This window comes from Lactuca sativa, chromosome 5 (assembly GCF_002870075.4).
Source record: "Lactuca sativa cultivar Salinas chromosome 5, Lsat_Salinas_v11, whole genome shotgun sequence".
NCBI classification, from domain to species: domain Eukaryota; kingdom Viridiplantae; phylum Streptophyta; class Magnoliopsida; order Asterales; family Asteraceae; genus Lactuca; species Lactuca sativa.
The window spans coordinates 68,954,944-68,964,883 of NC_056627.2; the positions used below are offsets into that span (position 1 = coordinate 68,954,944).

The window sequence follows — 9,940 nt, forward strand, 5'->3', positions numbered from 1 at the left end:
GGTGTCTAATATTATTGATTATGTAGGTTTGATTTTTTGGAATGAAGTGTCTAATACTATTGATTATTTGGGTTTGACTTACATTTCATACCGTGAATTTGATTCTCTAGGTAAGATTTGAGACATTAAAAGTGGTTGTAACACCATATTTCGGAAGTTTCTTAATTAAGTGTTTGTGGGCTATAATTTGATCAAGAAAAGGGCTTTGGACTTTGAGGAAGTAAATTTTAGACCTTATTGAGGAATTGATAATATCGGTTATGAGATCTAGACCCTTGATTTGTGTGCTGGAACCGAACGTTAAAATGGGAAAAGTTATTTGTCAGACTTCTTTCATGGATTATGGTAATCTCCCCACATGTCTCCATGATTAGTACTGTAGCTGAGCTGATCTCGAATGGGTTATACGACTGACGACAGGAGATGGTTTTCACAAAATCTAGCTACCTAGGCGCCTATTATATATAGCATCGGTGTATTGTATCAAGTTTTTGACCAAATAAGTGTATTTGGAAAAAATATTTATAAATAGGTGTACTTTCAAATATATTTACCAAAAGAGTATAGTAATCAAAATATTTACCAAAACAATGTTTTTTTTTAACTTTTTATATTTACCAAAAGAGTATAGTAATCAAAATATTTACCAAAACAATGTTTTTTTTACTTTTTATATTTACCAAAAGAGTATAGTAATCAAAATGTTTACCAAAACAATGTTTTTTTTTTAACTTTTTTAATATTTTCAGATATTGTTCTAATTTTTATTGTTTTTGAATATACATATATTGACCTTTTTTTAACTCTTTGCTATACTTATATAAAAAATACAAACATTATATCTCATTTCATAATCACAAGAAATTGATTTAATCGCACTAAATGGCCTAAATTTTTAATAAAATTCATTTATAAATAATAATGTTAGACATCTTAAAATAAAACCAAAATCAAACATACAATATTTTTTTGGGTATAAATCCAACAATGACTTCTTACAAAGAATTACAAAGAACTGTATTCTACTGTTAACATTGATTGCTTTTTTTAAGCTTTACTATAACTCATACTATACGACCATCACAAGTTCTCCCGCCCAATAACAAAGAATTGTAAGAACATCCATCTAGCAAATTGAATAAAACAGAAATTAAAAATAAAATATAATGCATAAATCAAAATTGAACATAACCATTGGTTGCTATTTAACAACTTTAACAAAACAAAAATCAAATATAATCCAATAACAAAGAATTGTAACAACATTCATTACAACTGTTTCTATTTTGTGTTGTGAGTTATGCAGTAATTGATAAGCTACCTGGTTTAACAGTTGTGTTATATGCTAACAGGAACCATAAACTAGGGAAAAGAAGGAAGACCACATCAAAAGAAATAAAACCAACAACAGGAAAATGAATGAAAGCAGACTACAGAAAAAAAAAAAAAAACGAATGCAGACATCATGAACAAATACGAACCTTAGCAGTGAGGTTGATGTCTTCACAGGGGAGAAGGTTATGGTGGCGAGCAGTGGACGACTTGCTTGATGAGGCAACGACCGACAGAATTAGGGCTCGTCGGCTGTGGCAGTACCGAAATCGAAGAACAGTTGCAGACTCGTTGGGGTCTTCTGTCGTGGAGGCGGACTCGCCGGCGTCAGATCTGACCGGAATCGAACTCGTCGGCGTCGCTATGGCCGGAATCGAAGAAACAATCGGGTGAACATCGACGTCGGGGGTTTATTGGGTTTAGACTTTAGAGTATGTAGTTCAATTCTTTATTTTTTTTACTTGGTATTAAATTTTGACCCTAAAGGGTAAATATGTTTAAAAGCACACTTATTTGGTAAATAAGTTTTTAAAAAACACCCTTCTGTTAAAAAAACTCGTATTGTATCATACATTCATTTGCATATATATATATATATATATATATATATATATATATATATATATATATATATATATATATATATATATATATATATATATATATATATATATATATATATATATATATGTCATGTGCTTTCCAAAATTCTTTCGTAACATAATTGGTTTCCATAGTTTCAATATTTATTGCGAGTGTCCGCTTCACTTAAAAATATTTTATATCCTTCTTAAAGTTATTTTATCTTTTTAAGCTAATTTTAATTGAAAGTAATAATAATAAATAAATAAAATCAAAAGCATCGTTACTAAGAGTAGTAACATTCGCCACATCATTTTTTTACAGTATTTTTTTTTTCTAAGCATTTTGGTAATACTCTTTGATTTTTTTTTTTCTTTTTCAAACTTAAATAAATTATATTTCTTTTAAAACATAAACATTTCATATTAAATAAATTATTCTTCAGATATGATATAATTTAATATACAACCTGCAACAAACATCTATTAATGACTTAAAACATTTTCTTTCATAGTAAGTGATGTATGATTATTTATTTAATATTTATTTAAACAAACTATTTTATTGAAACCATGTTTTCATCAGGTTAATCTAAACAAAACAAATAAATAATAATGTTTTCCATAAGGGATAATGACTTAGGAGACCATTGAAGTTTTAAATTTGTTTAAAAAACACCATTCAAATATTACATGTTCAAAAAACACCATCAAACTAAAATATATATTCAAAAAACATCAACTAAGTATATGTTGTGTTCAAAAAAACATCATCTTTATGGTTTGGGGTACTTACATGTTTAGTCCCTAACATTTTTCTTTAACTCAGATGATCTCTAATGTTTATATTTATTTTGCTTTTGGATCCCGATTGAGTTAAAGACTAATATACTTTTATTACTTTCATTTAATATTTATTTTTATTACTTGTTAATTATTCATACAATTGATATATTTATAATAAATAACAACATAAATTGTGTAAGTAATTGATAAATAATAAAAATAATGTTAAATGAAAGTAATAAGGGTATATTAGTTTTTTTTTTTAACTCGATCAGGTTCCAACGTCAAAACAAATTTAAACTATATGGACCCTTCGAGTTAAGAAAAAAAAAGTTATGGACTAAATATGTAAGTTACTCCAAATCATAGAAATGATGTTTTTTGAACATAACATACTTCGTTGGTGTTTTTTGAACATATGTCTTAGTTTGATGGTATTTTCTGAACATTTAATACTTGAATGATGTTTTTTGAACAAATTTGAAACTTCAATGGTCTCATAAGTCATTTTCCCTTTTCTATAAATACATGCAAAAGTTTTTTTATGTACAAATTGATGGCCTAATGTCTCACATGAAGCGGAAACTATGTTCCCACAACTAAAAGAAAAGCAACCAATCACAATTAATCAATCTCCCGTTTCTTTATCTATCTCTTCTCTTTCTTCTCGATGTGTCGGCAACGTGCCTTCCTTGTCGTGCATTCTAGCGAGAGGCTAGGGGTGGTGTATAGTGAAGCCAACAAGGCCTTAGCGATGGCGGCTCCCCATAGCCTAACCACCACATCTCATCTTTGATCTATATCCTATTTCTTCTTTTAGAAATGAACATATGATTCCAATATATAGAATAATATTATTCAGTTTTTAAAAAATGAGATTGAAGTTTCAGTTGACGATTTTTTTTTATTTTATATATTTTTAGTTTATTTTTATGTATTAATTATAATTTAAAATATAATATTTAATATTTGTAATATATTATTATATTATAAGTTACGTTATTTACTCACATATATATATATATATATATATATATATATATATATATATATATATATATATATATATATATATATATATAATATTTCTAGTTTATTTTTATGTATTATTCAGTTATTTAAAAATGGGATGGAAGTTTCAGTTTACGATTTTCTTTTATTTTATATATTTTCTAGTTTATTTTTATGTATTACTTATAATTTAAAATATAATATTTAATATCTGTAATATATTATTATATTATAAGTTATGTTAGTTACTTAAAATTTATTATTAACATATCGAATTCATATAAAAATCAAATGCATATTAAAATTTTGAAATGCAGTAATATCTTTTGTAAAAGTTTATAATTGAAATACATCTTACAGATATGATATGATAACATATTACTGTAACATATATATATATATATATATATATATATATATATATATATATATATATATATATATATATATATATATATATATATATATTGAAAACTAACTAATAGAATCATGTGTTTAATAATGTATGTAAGTTGCAAAAATGAATATACTATGAATATATTTTTTTGGGGATTAAAAATGAGATAAAAATATAGTATGGTGGGAAATGAAAGACTATTTATCTCATTTTTACTCTCTCTCTCTCTCTCTCTCTCTCTCTCTCTCTATATATATATATATATATATATATATATATATATATATATATATATATATATATATATATATATATATATATATATATATAGTAAAAGAGAGCATCCCTCCACCACCAATGACGTAACCTAGCCCCTTAACCTATCAGTGACAAAACCATACCTGAATAACTAAACCGCAACTTTCCCCGTTCATCTAACCAAACTGTAACATTTAGAATCTAGAAGGTCAATTATGGAAATAAATTACCTTTTTAGGGGCCAACTCGTCGAGTTTATGGCATAAACTCGATATGTTGGAAGCTTATGGGGCGCGTGTTTTTAAGGACCAACTCGTCGAGTTGGTGTAGGGAACTCAACGAGTTGGACGCTATTTGAGAAAACCCTAATTGTAGGGTTTTGCACCCTATGTTAAATACCTTAACTCCCTTAGTTGGCTTCCTTACCAGCCTCCTTGTCCAGAAAACCCTAATTTCATGTATTATCCTTCAAGGTTGAGTGTGTGAGCTTGTGGGGAGCTTGGAGAGTTGGTTTTTGGTGTTCTTTAGAAGGAGTTTGAAGATTGAAGGTGCTTAGTTTGGAAGGAAGGCTTTGGATCCAAAAACTTTCCATTTGTTGCAGTCCTTTTGAGGTATAAAGTCGAAACCTTGTGTTGTTATCTTCTAGATCTCTTTGTGGAATGTTTTAGCTTAATTTTTGGGTGTACGTTTGGGTTGTCCAAAGGTTAAGGGTTTTAGGGGTCATTATGTTAGATTTGACCCTCTTATGACCTCTCTTGGCATAAAATTGCAAGCTTTGCTAAGTCCTGTAACGCCCTAAATTTACAAAGAAAATTTTCATTTTTAATTGGTAAATCATAAAATCATAAGTCATAAAAATCCAGATAACTGTTTTCAATTCCCCCATCATTACAATATTATTTCAGAACATCAGAGTGTCCCAAAAACAGAAAAGAGAGATAGGTTGCATGCCGAGGGAACTCAACGAGTTGGACGCTATTTGAGAAAACCCTAATTTTAGGGTTTTGCACCCTATGTTAAATACCTTAACTCCCTTAGTTGGCTTCCTTACCAGCCTCCTTGTCTAGAAAACCCTAGTTTCATGTATTATCCTTCAAGGTTGAGTGTGTGAGCTTGTGGGGAGCTTGGAGAGTTGGTTTTTGGTGTTCTTTAGAAGGAGTTTGAAGATTGAAGGTGCTTAGTTTGGAAGGAAGGCTTTGGATCCAAAAACTCTCCATTTGTTGCAGTCCTTTTGAGGTATAAAGTCGAAACCTTGTGTTGTTATCTTTTAGATCTCTTTGTGGAATGTTTTAGCTTGATTTTTGGGTGTACGTTTGGGTTGTCCAAAGGTTAAGGGTTTTAGGGGTCATTATGTTAGATTTGACCCTCTTATGACCCCTCTTGGCATAAAATTGCAAGCTTTGCTAATTCCTGTAACGCCCCAAATTTACAAAGAAAATTTTCATTTTTAATTGGTAAATCATAAAATCATAAGTCATAAAAATCCAGATAACTGTTTTCAATTCCCCCATCATTACAATATTATTTCAGAACATCAGAGTGTCCCAAAAACAGAAAAGAGAGATAGGTTGCATGCCGAGGGAACTCAACGAGTTGGACGCTATTTGAGAAAACCCTAATTTTAGGGTTTTGCACCTTATGTTAAATAACTTAACTCCCTTAGTTGGCTTCCTTACCAGCCTCCTTGTCCAGAAAACCCTAATTTCATGTATTATCCTTCAAGGTTGAGTGTGTGAGCTTGTGGGGAGCTTGGAGAGTTGGTTTTTGGTGTTCTTTAGAAAGGAGTTTGAAGATTGAAGGTGCTTAGTTTGGAAGGAAGGCTTTGGATCCAAAAACTTTCCATTTGTTGCAGTCCTTTTGAGGTATAAAGTCGAAACCTTGTGTTGTTATCTTCTAGATCTCTTTGTGGAATGTTTTAGCTTGATTTTTGGGTGTACGTTTGGGTTGTCCAAAGGTTAAGGGTTTTTGGGGTCATTATGTTAGATTTGACCCTCTTATGACCTCTCTTGGCATAAAATTGCAAGCTTTGCTAAGTCCTGTAACGCCCCAAATTTACAAAGAAAATTTTCATTTTTAATTGGTAAATCATAAAATCATAAGTCATAAAAATCCAGATAACTATTTTCAATTCCCCCATCATTACAATATTATTTCAGAACATCAGAGTGTCCCAAAAACAGAAAAGAGAGATAGGTTGCATGCCGCGTCATCCAGCCTTGCCTTTGCCCTTGGGGTCCGAGGTACCTAAAACAAATCCACAAACGGTAAGTTGAAAGCTTAGTGAGTCCCCTAGAGCATACCCCACACACAATCCACATAACACATATCGTATTAGTTGTAAAAGCTATGTCTACCATTATCACATATTAATTAGTTATACAAGCCATCTCTACTACTAGCCACAAAGGCTATCTGTCCCGTTAGTCAAACGACTATCTCTACCATCAGCCATAAAGGCTGTCTCTACCATTAGCCAAACGACTATCTCTACCCCATACCATGTATACATGTATATCTCACATACTACTCCATAATAAGTATACCGACTATCATAAAATGGGCCGGCCTTTGTGCCTTAGACCCATTGGTATGTTAAGAAGACTCACTTCACAAAGCTAACTCAGCAACTGAATTCAGGTATATCCCGTGCTGCTCTTCACAAACTATTTATAATCATTGAGTAAATAACTCATCATAATCCCACAAATACCCCCAGGGTCAACCCTGGTCAAAGTCAAAGTCCATAGTCAAGGTCAACAGTCCATATTGACCTTGACTCGCCTAGTGCCGTCAAACACTCATCGGGTTTCCCCGTTCAATTCATCGACTCGTCGAGTCACCCTTGTGACTCGTCGAGCTCCTTGATGTTTACGGTCGTAAACCTCTGACCGAACACCCTTGACCGTACACCTCTGGCCGTATACCCTTGTCCGTACATCCTTGGCCGTGAACAAGAAAAATCTCTTGGCTCGCCGACTCACTCGCTCGACTCGTCGAGTCTCCCTTAGTTCCTTATGTTTACGGTCATTTCAAGGTTCTAAACTTTAGATCTCTACTCTACTAGTGTGGATAGCATGTAAAGTTGCAAACTCTACGTGCATGCAAGGCCTCATATGGCCACAATCACCAGAACTAGCCCTTTAACAAGGTTTCCATGCATGAAAGGGAATAAGCTTAATAACAAGTGCAACTTTATGATATTTGGGACCTAAGAGGGTCCAGATCTGGAACCATATCCCTATGATAGGTCCAAATCTAAGCTTGCTTCCATTTCCTCAAGTTTGGTCATGAACTCCCAAACAAAAATTTGGCTTAAGGTAAAAAATTCATACCTCAATTTGATTCCCAAGACGAACTAGATGTTAGATCCAATGCTTTCCCTTTGATTCTTCTTCTCCAAACTTGGATTCCTTCTCAAATTCCCAAAGTCAAGCTCTCAAATGCACACACTTCACACACTAGGGAGCTTGCGGCCGCACACAATCTCTTATGATGTTAAGAGAGGCTTCAAGAGCGTTTAATGAGGTTTATATAGGGGGGAAACCCTGAAATCAGGGTTTTCCTTAAACAGCTTGGACTCGTCGAGTGGGTCCTTTGACTCGCCGAGTCAGTTCAGACCCGTGTTCATGATACGCGACCCTACTCGACGAGTTGGACTCCCGACTCGCCGAGTCCATGCACAAAACCTTCTTACCTGACGAGTTCCCAACCAATTTTCAAACCAGATGTTACAAGTCTCCCCCACTTGAACTAGACTTCGTCCTCGAAGTCTGCTGACCCAAACAACTCTGGGTAGTGCTCTCACATCTCCTCTTCCGGCTCCCAAGTCCATTCAGAGCCCCTCTGATGTTGCCATCGCACTTTCACTAACCTTACTTCCTTATTCCAAAGAGCCTTGATCTTCCTATCCAGAATTGCAATGGGCTTCTCTATGTAGTTCAGGATCTCATCCACCTGGATTTCACCCAACGAAACAACTACGGCCTCGTCAGTAACACACTTCCGAAGTTGAGACACATGGAAGGTGTTATGGATCTGACTAAGCTCTTCTGGTAACTCCAAGCGGTAGGCTACCTTGCCTACTTGGGCCGAAATCCTGAACGACCCTATATATCGGGGTCCTAACTTTCCTTTTTCCGAAACCTGATGATCCCCTTCCAGGGTGATACCTTCAATAGAACAAAATCCCCCACCTGGAACTCCACGTCTGATCGACGTCGATCATCATAACTTTTATGTTGGCTCTACGCGATCCGCAACCGGTCACACACTTGTTGAATCAATCTCGTAGTCTTAAGCACCACTTCAGTGCTTCCCATGACTTGGTGTCCAACCTCATCCCAACAAACCGGTGTCCTACACCTCCGACCATATAACATCTCAAATGGAGCTTGGTTGATACTAGCATGATAACTATTATTGTATGAAAATTCTGCCAGTGGGAGATACGTATCCCAACTCCCTCCAAAGTCTAACACGCATGCCCACAACATATCCTCCAGAGTCTGTATTGTCCTCTTGCTCTGACCGTCGGTCTAGGGGTGATACACCGTGCTAAAATGTAGTTGAGTGCCCAGCTCCTCGTGGAATTTCTTCCAGAACCGAGATGTAAACCGAACATCACGGTCAGAGACTACCGACACAGGCACCCCGTTTCTAGCCACCACCTCACGTACGTAAATATCCGCCAACTTCTCAGCGGATATACCTTCAGAAATTGAAATAAAATGGGCACTCTTTGTCAATCTATCCACAATTACCCATATAGCGTCCACACCCCTTGTCGTCCTTCGCAAGTTCGTAATAAAGTCCATCGTGATTTCCTCCCATTTCCACATGGGCAAAGGTAGCGGCTGCACCTTACCATGAGGCCGCTGATGCTCAACCTTGACCTTCCTGCAGGTCAAGCACCGCTCTACGAACCAAGAAATTTCCCGTTTCATGCATGGCCACCAATAACTCAGCCTCAAGTCCCTCTACATTTTCGTAGCTCCAGGGTGTATAGAACTTGGACTTATGCGCTTCCTCTAATATCTTTTGTCTCACTCCCCCAGTCGCCGGTACCCACACTCGGCCACACTGCGTCAAGAGGCCACAACCATCCTTGGAAAACAAAGGGTATTGTCCTTGGATTCTCTCTATTTTCCAATTCTCTTTCTTCACTCCTTCGACTTGGGCCTCCTTGATCATCTCCAATAATGGAGAAATCACCGTCATTCTCATACACATGTTCCCAATCGGGGAACCCACCGCCTTACGACTCAAAGCGTCGGCCACTATGTTGGCCTTCCCTGGATGGTAAAGGATCTCACAATCATAATCTTTCAGCACATCCAAACACCTCCTCTGACGCATGTTAAGGTTCTGCTAATCCATCAAATACTTCAGACTCTTATGATCGGTGTAAATGGTGCATCGCACTCTATACAAGTAATGCCTCCATATCTTGAGGGCAAACACCACAGCTCCCAACTCTAGATCGTGAGTAGGATAATTTGCCTCATGAGGCTTCAACTGTCGCAAGGCGTAAGCTGTCACATGCCCCCTATGAATCAGTACCGCACCCAATCCTGAA

At 35.2% G+C, this 9,940-nt stretch overlaps 1 long non-coding RNA gene across 1 annotated transcript; it reads right to left on the reverse strand.

The window, feature by feature from the left end:
* Nucleotides 1–883: 883 nt before the first annotated feature.
* Nucleotides 884–1,843, reverse strand: LOC122198002 (uncharacterized). The gene is made up of 2 exons (XR_006191806.2): nt 1,482–1,843; nt 884–1,126 (listed from the first exon to the last, which is right to left on the reverse strand). It is a non-coding gene; the product is annotated as an uncharacterized LOC122198002 (long non-coding RNA).
* Between the last annotated feature and the right edge of the window lie 8,097 nt (nt 1,844–9,940).